The 15,474-nt window shown below is 36.2% G+C and overlaps 1 long non-coding RNA gene across 1 annotated transcript in view; it reads right to left on the bottom strand.

The window, feature by feature from the left end:
* LOC103880785 overlaps positions 1-14,463 on the bottom strand; it is a 30,524-nt gene extending 16,061 nt beyond the window's left edge. The window contains exon 1 of the long non-coding RNA XR_002519644.1: positions 14,229-14,463. This is a non-coding gene — a long non-coding RNA (uncharacterized LOC103880785). The remainder of the gene's footprint in view (positions 1-14,228) is intronic.
* Positions 14,464-15,474: the final 1,011 nt, after the last annotated feature.

The following is a 15,474-nucleotide window of genomic DNA, read 5'->3' as shown; positions in this document are numbered from 1 at the left end:
CACTTATATAAAAGTTCAGAAAAAGACAAAAGTAATCCGTGGTGTTTGAAAGTCAGGAGGGAGTTTACTCTCAGTGGAGTAGTGCCTGTTAAGGGAGGATAAGGAGACTTATATTCTGGTAAGTTCTGTTTTCTCATCTAAATGCTTATATCATTTGTGAAAATTCATCAAGAAGCTGTACTTGTATGATTTCTGCATGTTACCTCAATTAAATTTCTACTTTTAAAAAATGCAAAAAAAAAAGAATGTTCACTTATGGTGCTATTTAAAGTAACAAAAAATAGGTTAGCTATCACTTATATGTCCAATAATAAAAGGAAAATTAAGTAACTTACATTAATATGATAGAATACTGTTTTATTAATCTAAAAAGTCAAGTTTCAAACAATAGCTAATCACAATATAAATAATATGCAAAGGGGGTAGGCAGGTCCCTTCATCCATTTTTATATCTACTAACACTCATTGAAAGCCTATTATGTATCAGGCACTGGGGATACAAAACTGAGTAGGACAAGGTCTCTACTGGTAGAAAGAGACCCCCTCCCAAAAAAAAAAAAAAAAGGAAAAAAAAAGGCAACTATATTAGTAGCAAGTCCTTTATTGAGAATAAAACAGGACAATACGGTAGGGTAACAGAGTAGATGGGCCACTTTAGGCTGGGTAGTTAGGAAAGGTAACTTGAGGGAAATAACATTAAGGTTGAAAACTGAATGGCCAGAAGGAAACAGCCCTGCAAAACTCTGAAGGGAAAAAAATCTGTTCAGGTAGAGGAAATGCTTAATGCAAAGTCAAGACAAGGTTAAGGGAGATGTGTTCCAGGAAAAATGTGAAGTCCACTGTGTGCTGGAGTAGTGTGACTGAAGGGGAGAGTAGTAAGAGATGAGGTTGGAGTTGCATGCAGGGCCAGATCATTTAGAGCTTTGATGGTAAAGATTTTGGATTTTGTTCTGGTGCATTGGGAAGACACTGAAGGGCTCTAAGCAGCACAATGACATGATCACGCTCTACTGTTAAATGACCACTCTGGCTATTGAGGAAATAATTGGCCATAGGGGGCAATGGTAGATGCAGAGAGACCAGCTGAGAGCTCAGGGCAGTAGGGCAGACAAAAAATGATGTGATTTGGCTTAGGACATTAGCAATGGAGGTGGTGAGACCTAGTCAGCTTCAGGATATATTCTGAAGGTAGACTTGCTATGAACTGGATGTGGGATAAAAGAGTAAGTAATGATGACTCCCTGGCTTCTGGCTTAAACAAATGAGTGCAGAGTTGTCATTGACTAAAATGGAAAATACTGCAGCAGAACAGTAATGATTATGCTTTAGTGTAAACAGGGGTAGAAGTCAAGCATTCTAGTTTTTGAAAATACTAGGTTTGTGATGCCTGTTAGATACCCAAGGAGAGATGGCAAAATGATTGCCAGATATGAGAGTCTATAGTACAAGGAAGAAATAAGGGCGATGAGGGTATCTATCTTCCCATTCTTACCTCTCATTCATACCTCAACTTGCTGTAACCTGGATTTTGCCTCCTTCACTCTACTGAAATTGCTCTTCCTAAGGTCTTCCCTGTCATTCTACTGGCTGTATTCTAACCTTCTTACTTGCTAGATTTTGTCCTGCCAACCATTCATTCTCTCCTTGAATCTCCCTTCTCCCCAGGCTTCCAATATACCTCTTTTACTCCTGGTTCTGCTTCCTACTTCTCTGGTTGTTCCTTTTTGAACTTTTTTGGTTCTTCTTTTCCCACCTTCCATCCCCAATCCCATTTAATATTGATGTTTACCATATAGGCTTCTTCAACCTGATGTAGTCCTCACTCCTTACCCTCATCTCCCTGATCAATCCCATCCATGTGGATTTATTTCTGGGCTCTTTATTCTGTTCCATTGATCTACGTGTCTGCTTTTAAAGGGATCACTGTTTTCATGATCATAAAATTTATAACTCTCAAATTAGTTTTAAAAAATGAACAAAAAAAGACACAAAGGTTATGAACAAGTAGGTCACAAATAAAAATGCCCAACCATGAAAAGATGCTCAAACTTATTCACAAGAAATACAAACTGAAACAACGAAATACCTTATTTTACCAATCATATTGGCATAAGACTAGTTTTTTAATATCTAACGCTGGCAAGAGAGTAGAGAAACTGGCATTGTTGAATAGATGGAGAACTGTTCACCTTGCTTTTCTCATTAGCAGTATTCTGTTTCAATATACATGCTTATCTCAGTCTTTTCAATGTCTCTGTAGTACTCTATTATAAGACAGTTTCATAATATAATGAGCAAGAAGGTTGTATTTATTTTTATTTATTTTCTGTTTATGGCAAATGATGCTATACAGATGAAATCTGGCATGTCCACAAACATATGCAAATATGTCTTCAGGAAAAAGTCCTAGAAATAGCATTACTATATCAAAAAGTACATGAATTTACATTTTGGAGATATATTGCCAAACTGCCTTCCAAAATTATAATAATTTTCATTCTCATCGAAGTATTATGTGCCTGTTTCCCCATGTCTTTGATAACAAAACATATTAGCAAACTTTCTGGTATTTCTAAGCCTGAAAAATACTATTTTAATTATATTTTACTTAATTTTTATAATTTTTATTTTTAGTGGGTACATTGTAGGTGTACATATTTATGGGGTACATGAGAGGCTTTGATACAGGCATGCAATATGAAATAAATACATCATGAAGAAAGGGTTATCCATCCCCTCAAATATTTATCCAATGAGTTGCAAATAATCCAATTACACTTTTTATTTTTAAACATATGGTTATTATTGACTATAGCCACTCTATTGTGGTATCAAGTAGTAGGTTGTGTTCATGATTTCTAACTATTTTTGTACCCATTAAGCATTCCCACATCTGTTCCAGCCCCACATTACCATTCCCAGCCTCTGGTAACCATCCTACTACACTATATGTCCATGAATTCAATTGTTTTTATGTTTAGATCCCACAAATAAGTGAGAACATGTGATTTTTGTCTTTCTGTGCCTGACTTATTTCACTTAACGCAATGATCTCCAGTTCCATCCATGTTGTTGCAAATGACTGGATCTCATTCTTTTTATGGCTGAATAGTAGTTCTCCATTGTGTATATGTAAATTTTCTTTATCCATTCATCCGATGATGAATACTTAAGGTGCTACCAAATCTTAGCTGTTGTAAACAGTGCTGCAACAAACATAGGAGTGCACATCTCTCTTCGATATACTGATTTGCTTTCTTTATGGTATATACTCAACAGTGGGACTGCTAGATCATATGGTAGTTCTATTTTTAGTTTTTTGAGGAACTTCCAAACTGTTCTTCATAGTGGATGTACTAACTTATATTCCCATCTAAAGTATACAAGAGTTCCCTTTTCTCCACATCCTCGCATTTGTTCTTGCCTGCCTTTTGGACACAAACCATTTTAACTGAACTGAGACGATTTCCCATTGTAGTTTTGACTTACATTTCTCTGATGATCAATGATGTTTATAGCACCTTTGTTTGCCATGTGTATGTCTTCTTTGGAGAAAGGTCTATTCAAATCTTTTGGCCATCTTGTGATCAGATTATTAGATTTTTTTTTCTATAGAGTTGTTTGAACTCCTTATATATTCTGGTTATTAATCTCTTGTCAGATGAGTAATTTGCAAATATTTTCTATCTTTCTGGAGGTTGTCTCTTTACTTTGTGAATTGTTTCCTTTGCTATGCAGAAGCTTTTTAACTTGATGTGATCCCATTTGTTCACTTTTGCTTCGGTTGCCTGGACTTGTACAGTATTGCTCAAGGAGTTTTTTGCCCAGATAAATGTCCAGATTTACCCAAATGTTTTATTGTAATAGTTACACAATTTGAGGTCTTAGATTTAAGTCCTTAATCTATTTTGATTTGATTTTTTTTGTATATGGAAAAAGATAATGGTCTAGTTTCATTCTTCTGGATATGAATATCCAGTTTTCCCAGCACCATTTAATGTAGAGACCGTCTTTTCTCTAGTGTACATTCTTGGCGCCGTTGTGGAAAATAAATTTGACAAAAATGTGTGGATTTGTTTCTGGGTTCTCTATTCTGATCCACTGGTCCATGTGTCTGTTTTTATACTGGTATCCTGCTGTTTTGGTTACTATACCTCTAGTATATATAATTTGAAGTCAGGTAATGTAATTCTTCCAGTATTGTTCTTTTTGTTTAACATAGCTTTGACTATTCTTGATCTTCTGTGGTTCTCCATACATATTAAGATTGTTTTTTCTATTTCTATAAAGAATGTCATTGGTATTTTGACAGGATTACGCTGAATCTGTATACTGTTTTGGGTAGTATGGACATTTTAACAATATTTATTCTTCCAATCCATGAACATGGAATATTTTTCCTTTTTTTTTTTTGTTTTTTGTTTTTTGTTTTTTGGTCCTCTTCATTTTTTTAAATCAAGGTTTTATAGTTTTCATTATAGAGATCTTTCACTTCTTTGGTTAATTCCTAGGTATTTAATTTTCTGTGTGGCTATTGTAAATGGGATTACCTTTTAAATTTCTTTTTCACATTGTTCACTGTTGGCACAGAGAAATGCTACTGATTTTTGTATGTTGATTTTGTATCCTGCAACTTTACTGAGTTTCCTGATCAGTTCTAACAGTTTCCTTGTGGAATCTTTTGGATTTTTCCAATATCACCTGCAAACAAGGATAATTTGAATTCTTCCTTTCCAACTTGGATGCCCTTTGTATCTTTCTACTGTCTGATTGCTCTAACTAGGACTTCCAGTACTATGTTGAATAACAATTGTAAAAATAGGAATCCTTGTCGTGTTCCAGATCGAGGAAAGGCTTTCAGTTTTTTCCTCACTAAGTATACTAGCCGTGGGTCTGTCCTATATGGCATTTATGATGTTGAGGTATGTTCCTTCTATACCCAGTTTTTTGAGGGTTTTTTTTTTTTTATCATGAATGGATGTTGAATTTTATCAAGTTTTTTTCAGCATCAATTTAAATCATCATATGATTTTTGTCCTACATTCTGTTGATATAATGTATCACATGGGTTGATTTGTGTTTGTTGAACCATTCTTGTATCCCAGGGATAAATCCCACTTAGTCATGATGCATGCCGTTTCTAATTTACTGTTGAATTTGATTTGCTAGTATTTTGTTGAGGATTTTTGCATCAATATTCATGAGTGATGCCAGCCCGTAGTTGTGTGTGTGTGTGTGTTTGCTTTTTTGTTTTGTTTTTTTGTTTTTGGATGTGTCTTTGTCTGGTTTTAGTAGCAGGGTAATACTGGCCACAAAGAATGAGTTTGAAAGTGTTCCCTCCACCTCCGTTTTCCCAAATAATTTGAGTAGGATTGGTATTATTAGTTCTTTAAATGTTCGGTATAATTCAGCAGCGAAGCCATCATGTCCCAGGATTTTCTTTACTGGGAGAATTTTTGTTACGATTTCTATCTTGTTACTTGTTATTGGTGTGTTCAGGTTTTGGATTTCTTCCTGGTTCAATCTTAGTAGGCTGTATACATCTAGGAATTTGTCCATTTCTTCTAGATTTTTCCCATTTATTGGCATATTGTTGCTCACAGTAGTAACTAATGATCGTTTGCATTTCTGCAGTATCAGTTGTAATATCTCCTTTTTCATTTCTTATTTTACTTAGATATTCTCTGTTTTTTTTATTCTGGCTAAACGTTTGACAATTTTGTTTAACTTTTCATAAAACCAACTTTTCATTGATCTTTTGTCCTTTTTTATTTCAATTGCATTTCTTTCTGCTCTGACCTTTATTATTTCTTCTCTTCTACTGTTTTTGTTTGGTTTACTCTTGCTTTTCTGGTTCTTTAAGAGGCACCGTTAAATTGTTTATATAGTTTTCCCTGTTTTTTGTTGTAGGCACTTAGAGCTATACATTTCCCTCTTAGTATTGCTTTTGCTGTATCCCACCAGTTTTGGTATGTTTCCATTATCATTTATTTCAATAAATATTTCAATTTCCTTCTTAATCTCTTCGTTGACCTACTGATCATTTGGGAGCATTTCCATGTAGGTGTAGAACTTCCAAAACTCCTTGTTATTAATTTCTAGTTTTATTCCATTGTGGTCAAAGAGGATGCTTTATTCCATTGTGGTCAGAGAAGATGCTTCATATTATTTCAGTGTTGTTTTTTTTTTTTTTTTTTTTTAACGTTTTAAGATTTGTTTTGTGGCCTAACATACGGTCTGTCCTTAAGAATGATCATGTTCTGAGAAAGAGAATGTGTATTCTGCAGTTCTTGTACGAAATGTCCAGTAAATATCTATTAGAACCTTTTGGTCAATAGTGAATATTTAAGTATAATGTTCCTTTGCTGATTTTCCTCTGGGAAGATTGATCAAATTCTGAAAGTGGACTGTTAAAGTATCTAGCTTTTATTGTGTTGGGGCCAGTCTATCTCTTTAGCTCTAATAATATTTCCTTTATATATCTGGGTGCTCCAGTGTTGGGTGCATATATGTTTTTTAAATTGTTATACCTTCTTGATGAATTGACCCCTTTTTACCATTATATAGTAACATTCTTTGTCTCTTCTTATAGTTTTTGTCTTGATATCTATTTTGTTTTATGTAACTATAGCTACTCCTGCTCTTTTCTGGTTTCCATTGGCATGGAATATCTTTTTCCATTCCTTTTTTTTTTTTTTTTTCAGTCTATGTGTGTCTTTATAGGTGAAGTGTGTTTTTTGTAGGCAACAGATGAATAAATGGGTCTTGTTTTCATCCATACAGCCAAACTATGTCTTTTGATTGGAGGGTTTAGTCTATTTACATTCAATGTTATCATTGATAAGTAAACACTTACTCTTGCAATTTTGTTATTTGTTTTTTGGTTCTTTTGTAATCTTCTCTTTCTTCTTTCATTCCTGTCATCCTCTAGTGAAGATGATTTTTCTCTGGTGACAATTTAGTTTTTTGCTTTTCATTTTTTGTGTATCCACTGTGTTTTTTGGTTTGAGGTTACCATGAGGCTTGCAAATACTGTCTTGTAACTCATTATGTTAACCTGATAACAACTTAACACTATTTGCATAAACAAACAAGTGAAAAGAAAACTAATAAAAACTTTACCTTAACTTCGTCCCTCACTTTTTAACTTTCTATTGTTTCTATGTATATCTTATTGTACTATGTCTTGAAAAGTTGTTGTAGTTATTATTTTCAATTGGCTAATCTTTAAGTCTTTCTACTTAGGATAAGAGTAGTTTATACACCACAGTTACAGTGTTATATTATTTTGTGGTTTTCTGTGTACTTACTATTACCAGTTACTTTTGTGCCTTCAGATGATTATCTGTTGCTCATTAATATCCTTTACTTTCTGATTGAGGTACTCCCTTTAGCATTTCTTGAAGGACAGGTCTGGTAGAAGTTCCTCAGCTTTTGTTTGTCTGGGAAGGTCTTTATTTCTCCTTCATGTTTGAAGGATATTTTTGCCAAATACACTATTCTAGAATAAAAGGTTTTATCCTTCAGCACTTTAAATATGTCATTCCACTCTCTCTGGGTCTGTAAGGTTTCCACTGAAAGATTTGTTGGCAGATGTATTGGAGCTCCATTGTATGTTATTTATTTCTTTTCTCTTGATGCTTTTAGGATCCTTTCTTTATCCTTGACCTTTAGGAGTTTGATTATTAAATGCCTTGAGGTAGTCTGCTTTTGATGAAATTGGCTTGGTGTTCTATAACCTTCTTGTACTTGGATATTGATATTATTCTCTAGGTTTGTGAAGTTCTCTATTAGTATCCCTTTCAATGAACTTTCTACCCCTATCTCTTTCTTGACCTCCCCTTTAAGGCCAATACCTCTGATATTTGCCCTTTTGAGGGAATTTCTCTAGATCCTATAGTCATGCTTCATTTTTTCATTCTTTTTTTTCCTTTAGTCTCCTTTGACTGTGTATTTTCAAACAGATTGCCTTCAAGCTCACTGATTCTTTCTTCTACTAGATCCATTCTGCTATTAAAGAACTCTGATGCATTTTTCAGTATGTGAATTGTATTTTTAAGCTCTCGAATTTCTGCTTCTTTGTACTTATTTCAATCTCTCTTAAATTTATCTGATAGAATTCTAAATTTATTCCCTGTGTTATCCTGAATTTCTTTGAATTTCCTCAACACAGCTATTTTGAATTATCTGTCTGAAAAGTCACATATCTCTGTTTCTCCAGGATTGGTCCCTGGTATCTTATTTAGTTCATTTGTTGAGGTCATGTTTTGTTGGATGGTGTTAATGCCTGTAGATGTTCTTTGCTGTCTGGGCACTGAAGAATATGGTATTTATTGTAGTTTTCACTGTATGGCCTTATCTATAGCCATCCTTCTTGATAATGCTTTCTAGATATTTGAAAAGACTTGAGTGTTGTGATCTAATCTGTTTCTGCTTTAAGAGGCACCCCAAGCTCCATAACCCTGTGGTGCTTGCAGACTCATAGAGGTACCATCTTGATGGCCTTAAACAAGATCCAGGAGAATTCTCTGAATTACCAGGCAGAGACTTTTGTTCTCTTCCCTTACATTCTTCCAGACATACAGAGTTTCTTTCTCTCTCTCTCTGTTCTGAGCCACCTACATCTGGGGTCAGAGTGACACAAGCAACACTGTGTCATACCACCAGTATGACTGCATGGGGCCAGAGCTGATGCCAGCACAGCCTTGGTTGTTATCCAAGTCCTGCTATAACCACTCCCTGACTACTGCTTATGTTTTCTCAAGGTCCTGGGGCTCTACGATCAGCTGTTGGAAAAGCCAGCCAGGCCTATATCCTTCCCTTCAGTGAGGCAAGGTCCTCCAGGCCCCATGTGAGTTCAAAAGTGCTGTCCAGGAATCAGGAACTTCAGTCAAAAACCTTAGAAGTCTACCTGGTATTCTACTGTAATGTGGCTGAGCTGGCACTCAAACCACAAGACACAGTCCTTGTCAGTCTTCCTTCCCCTTTCCAAAGACAGAGGAGCCTCACCCCATAGCCAGAGCCACACCTGGCCAGGAGGAGTACTGTCAGGCTATCACTGATGTTTGCTTAAGGCTTAAGGTCTCCTAAGACAGGCTGTGATGAATACTGCCTGGCCAGGGACTCACCCTTCAGGGTAGTGACCTCCCCTATGGCCCAGGACAGGTTCAGAAATGCTGTCCAAGAGTCAAGTCCTGACATAGGGGACCCCAAGAGCCCACTTGGTGCTCTAACCCCCATGGCAGTGTTGGTACGTGAAGCCAGCAAGTCTCAGAGGCTCAACAAGCCCTGAATGTAGCACCTGAGTATCACTGCTGGTTATTCAAGGCTATTATTCAAGGCTATTATTCAGTTATTCAGTTGGCAGGTGATGAATGCTGGCAGGACTGGGTCCTTTCCTTCCCGACAGTGAGTTCCCTCCTGATCTAGAGTGTGTCTAGAAATGTGGCCTGAGAGGTAGGGCCTGGAACAGGGGTTTCACGACTCTGACCAGTGCCCTATCCTGTGGTGGCTTAGCTGGCATCCAAGATGCAAGACAAAGTCTGTCCCACTCTTCCACTTCCTCTCCTCCAGCAAAAGGTGTTTCTTTTGGAGCCACCAGCTGTGCAGCCTGCGATTAACGGAAGGGTGATGCCAACACTCCCTTGACTGCCCCACGTGGTGTTTCAGTGTGTCGTGTGTCCCCACAGTCTACTGTCTCTGGGCCTAGTTTCGCCATAGGACTCACCCAAGAGGTTTTTTTTGTTTTTGTTTTTGTTTTTTGTTTTTTTGAGATGGAGTCTTACTCTATCATCTATCATCTAGGCTGGAGTGCAGTAGCATGATCTCGGCTCACTGCAACCTCTGCCCTCTGAGTTCAAGCGATTCTCCTGCCTCAGCCTCCTGAGTAGCTGGGATTACAGGTGCCGGCCACCACACCCGACTACTTTTTTGTATTTTTAGTAGAGACAGGGTTTCATCTTCTTGGCCAGGCTGGTCTTGAACTCCTGACCTCGTGATCCACCCTCCTTGGCCTCCCAAAGTGCTGGGATTACAGGCGTGAGCCACCGTGCCCAGCCGAGTTGCAATTCTTATGGCCGAGATTGCCTTTCAAGTTTACCTAGAAACCAAGAGCACTTTGGCCCTAAGTGGTGAGATTTGCAGGCACTCAAGTTCAGACCCCTAGGATTGGTAATTTCCCTCTGGCTAGGGATGGTTTAAATGCTCCCTGTGTGGGTGGGCATCAGCTGAGTTTGGTCTGAAATTCCTTTCTGCTTTAACAGAACAGCACTGAGTTCAATGCCTTATAACTGCTGTCCTCTCCCTCACCCAGTGCCCACAGATGCTCTCTGTACCAGGCTGCAGCCACCAGGGGTGGGAAAGGGGTAGTGTCGTAGATTCATAACTGCTTTTTCTATCTCTTCAGTGCCTCTTTCAGCAATATGAATTTAAAAACAGGTATTGTGAGTGTTCACCTGATTTTCGGTTCTATGAAGGTAATTTTTTCTGCATAATGTTAGTTGTTAACTGGTGTCCTTGTGGGGGTGGGGGAGTAGGGATGATTGGTACGCTTTCTATTCCACTATCTTGCTTCTCCTCTGTATCTTAATTTATATTTTAAAAGTAATGTATTTAAAGACTGAGTAAGGGTAAGTTCTTTTGTGTTTAAAAGACATTTTATTTTATATGCTTTGCCTAATTTTTAATAAATTGTTAGCCATTTTCTTATGGCCATACTGCCCAAGGTAATTTATAGATTCAATGCCATCCCCATCAAGCTACCAATGAGTTTCTTCACAGAATTGGAAAAAACTGCTTTAAAGTTCATATGGAACCAAAAAAGAGCCCGCATCTCCAAGACAATCCTAAGTCAAAAGAACCAAGCTGGAGGCATCACGCTACCTGACTTCAAACTATACTACAAGGCTACAGTAACCAAAACAGCATGGTACTGGTACCAAAACAGGGATATAGACCAATGGAACAGAACAGAGTCCTCAGAAATAATACCACACATCTACAGCCATCTGATCTTTGACAAACCTGAGAGAAACAAGAAATGGGGAAAGGATTCCCTATTTAATAAATGGTGCTGGGAAAATTGGCTAGCCATAAGTAGAAAGCTGAAACTGGATCCTTTCCTTACTCCTTATACGAAAATTAATTCAAGATGGATTAGAGACTTAAATGTTAGACCTAATACCATAAAAATCCTAGAGGAAAACCTAGGTAGTACCATTCAGGACATAGGCATGGGCAAAGACTTCATGTCTAAAACACCAAAAGCAACGGCAGCAAAAGCTAAAATTGACAAATGGGATCTAATTAAACTAAAGAGCTTCTGCACAGCAAAAGAAACTACCATCAGAGTGAACAGGCAACCTACAGAATGGGAGAAAATTTTTGCAATCTACTCATCTGACAAAGGGCTAATATCCAGAACCTACAAAGAACTCAAACAAATTTACAAGAAAAAAACAAACAACCCCATCAAAAAGTGGGCAAAGGATATGAACAGACATTTCTCAAAAGAAGACATTCATACAGCCAACAGACATATGAAAAAATGCTCATCATCACTGGCCATCAGAGAAATGCAAATCAAAACCACAATGAGATACCATCTCACACCAGTTAGAATGGCGATCATTAAAAAGTCAGGAAACAACAGGTGCTGGAGAGGATGTGGAGAAATAGGAACACTTTTACACTGTTGGTGGGATTGTAAACTAGTTCAACCATTATGGAAAACAGTATGGCGATTCCTCAAGGATCTAGAACTAGATGTACCATATGACCCAGCCATCCCATTACTGGGTATATACCCAAAGGATTATAAATTATGCTGCTATAAAGACACATGCACACGTATGTTTATTGCAGCACTATTCACAATAGCAAAGACTTGGAATCAACCCAAATGTCCATCAGTGACAGATTGGATTAAGAAAATGTGGCACATATACACCATGGAATACTATGCAGCCATAAAAAAGGATGAGTTTGCGTCCTTTGTAGGGACATGGATGCAGCTGGAAACCATCATTCTTAGCAAACTATCACAAGAACAGAAAACCAAACACCGCATGTTCTCACTCATAGGTGGGAACTGAACAATGAGATCACTTGGACTTGGGAAGGGGAACATCACACACCGGGGCCTATCATGGGGAGGGGGGAGGGGGGAGGGATTGCATTGGGAGTTATACCTGATGTAAATGACGAGTTGATGGGTGCAGCACACCAACAAGGCACAAGTATACATATGTAACAAACCTGCACGTTATGCACATGTACCCTACAACTTACAGTATAATAATAATAAATAAATTTAAAAAAATAAATAAATAAATAAAATAAATTGTTAGCCATTTTCTTATTAATTGGTTTAAGAGCTCTTTACATATTAAACAGATAAGCTTTAATATTTCTACAAATATTCATTCCCAGGTATTTTTCTTTTAATTACATTTTTAGATGTATAGAATTTTTTTCAACACAGTCAAATTTATCAGTCTTTCTTTTTTGGCTTCTGGGTTTTGTGTTTTGCAGCCCTTCCTCCAAGACTATAAAAAAACTCACCCCTCATTTTCTCTTCTAGTATGTATATGGTTTTATTTTTATGAATTTCTGTATTCGATCCACATAAAACATATGTTGTTACATGGATTTACACATTTTGAAGTCAAACCCTTTGTGAGTACATTTCAATGAAAAGTGACTTTAATATGTTTTAATAAAAAATGATTGTTGTAGGCCATGTGTTGGGAAGTTTGGAAAAATTAACAGTTAAAGGAGGATGAGGACTGAAAAACTAGAGGAAAAGTAAACTGCAAAGAAATGTTGCAAGAGTAGAACTGCAATGCACTAGACACATGCTAAGGAACCACTACTCCTTGTCAGTCAACTGCAAAATAGAAAAATAATTAGGATTGCATATGATGGAGTAAACTGCATGTTTTAATACTGCTGTGCTTGTCTGAGATTTGATACATTCCTTAATAATTTCTAAACTCCTCAGTATACAAAAACATTAGACCAGAAACCTTTTGGGGGTTTCTTTCTTTGCAATATTTGGCCCATGTTTTTAGAAAGGGATAATCCTAATACATCAACTTTAAGTTTACTTTTTCTGCAGACTTAGCCTAAAGACTTCCATATCCTTTTCTAGAAGTATTCCTCTCATAAAGTTTTCTCAACTGAGAGTATAGACAAAATAACCTAAGTGACTCAATTGACTCATTTTAAGGATTAGACATACACTATTATATATCTGAATATCTAAGGTAATAAACTAAAATAGATCTATGAATACACACTTACAGAAAAGAATTAGCATAGCATACCTTATGCTACTATCCTTAGGTAGGCCTACTTGAAGTTTGACACTTGGCTGGCATCTAGGAACTTGGATTTATAGAAGATTCCCAGAATTGATGAGTGACTCACTGTACCTAAACTGTTTGTGCAAATAATGGTGATTTATGCCAAACACCTGATTTCCTTCTAGGGATCTGGAATTTTGGTATGTGCTAGGCAGAATGTGCCCATGACTGACTACTGATAAAAAATGGTAACTCTTATGCCCAGGGGGACTTCCCTGGTAGACATTTCACATGTATCATGATAAGTAGCTGGAGGAAATAAGCTTGTTCCATGTGACTCCATTGGGAGAGGAATCTTGCCAGCTTGGACATGGATCCTCCAGACTTCACCCTATACACATTTTCCATTTGTTGATCCTGCTTTATATCCGTTTACTCTAATAAATCATAGGTATAAGTACAACTATACACTGAGTTCTGTGAATCCTCCTAGCAAATACACAAATCACAGTAAACATTAATGCAATGTTTAGATATAAACTTTAGAACCTGTAAAAATTCAAAAATTAGTAAAAAATGTTTAATACTCTTCTTAGATATAAGTTTTATACTTCAGAGTAAGTGGTTTTAGCTATAAATCAAAGGATAGTCTTTAGATGTACGTAACATAGCATAGTTGCAACTTAGCCTTGTGGGTCATAATTGTACATACAAATAGTGTGTGCAATTTAACACAGTAATAAAAAATCCATTATTAACTATGTAGGATAATAAGGAATTTATTTAAATGGATTCTTGGCTTAGAATGCTAAAGGTATTAATCTTTCTTCATATGAAATAAACTGTGTATAATTAATCATTGCTCCATGATTAATTGTGCTCATTTCATGAGTTAAAAAAGTAAATACATTAAAAGTGACTTACCTTTTAATCTTGGCCTTTTCAGCCTTTTCTTCTTCATCACATTTCTTGGCATTCCTATTAAGTTCTTTTGCAGCAAACTTCAAGTTAAATAACGGCTCTGAAAAGAGGCATTAAGGTTAAGGCTATTCAAAAAGTTATTTCCCCAACATAACTACCTGCAAAGAAGATGTTAAAATTGTAAAACATATGAGATAAGATTAGTATTAACCAACTAGTCACAATGCTTTTGAGGAACTGGAACAATTTCTTTATTCTACGCTTGTTCTATGTTAAAAAAACCAAATTAATAAAAACCATTGATTATAAGGGGAGAAATTACTGTGGAGAAACCTGGCAGATACCACTTAACCAAGGTTAACATCACCAGTGATAAAATATTTCAGTATAATTTACATTCTGAAATGATAAACTGAGAGGGGAATAGCATCATTTCTATGGCGTGGTTGCCAAAAACATAACTTTAATATACTCAAGAGAAAACATGAGACAATCCTGAACTGAGAGACATTTGATATAACAGACTAGCATACTTTTCAAGTGTCAAATTCATGAAAAGCAAGGAAAGACTGAAGAAGCAGTCACAGACTGGAGGAGACTAAGGAGATATGGCAACTAAATGCAATGTAGGATCCTGGAATAGAAAGAGGATGTTAATGGAAATACTGGTAAATCCAAATAAGATCTGTGGTTTAATTATTTATCTTGTAGAGATGCTGATTTCCTTATGTTGATAATTATACTATGGTTCTTTAAGACATTAACATTAGCAAAAGCTTGGTAGAAGGTATACAAGGACTTGCTGTACTATTTTTACAACTTTTCTTTAAATCTAAAATTATTTTAAAACTTTTTAATTAAGAAAAAATCATTTAAAAAACTACGAATAAAAGCACTCTCATAAATAAAACCAAAATGAATACCATAAATCTTTCATTTTCATGTCACAAACAAAAATAAATATGAAGTATATGCACATATATATGACAAAGTGCTGTGAATTATTAAAAAACCAACCAGATTATGTAATGACTAAATTACTAAGGTATTGGTTTAAAGGGCTGGCTTTTGAATTGATTGTATCATTATTAGAAAACAAGAATGGCTTGCTTAATTTACCAAAGCTAAATAATAAATTAAGCTATCTTGTTCATCTCTCAGTTGCTTCATGGCTCTAATTCAATTCCTAAAGATTCTATGTATTTTATGACCTCTGAAAAAAGGTAAATGACCTCTGAAAAAAGGTCAA

The sequence above is a fragment of the Papio anubis genome, chromosome X, assembly GCF_008728515.1.
Source record: "Papio anubis isolate 15944 chromosome X, Panubis1.0, whole genome shotgun sequence".
Classification (NCBI taxonomy): Eukaryota; Metazoa; Chordata; class Mammalia; order Primates; family Cercopithecidae; genus Papio; species Papio anubis.
Note: the sequence above shows the minus strand (reverse complement) of the source record. Positions and strands in the feature narration are given on the sequence as shown.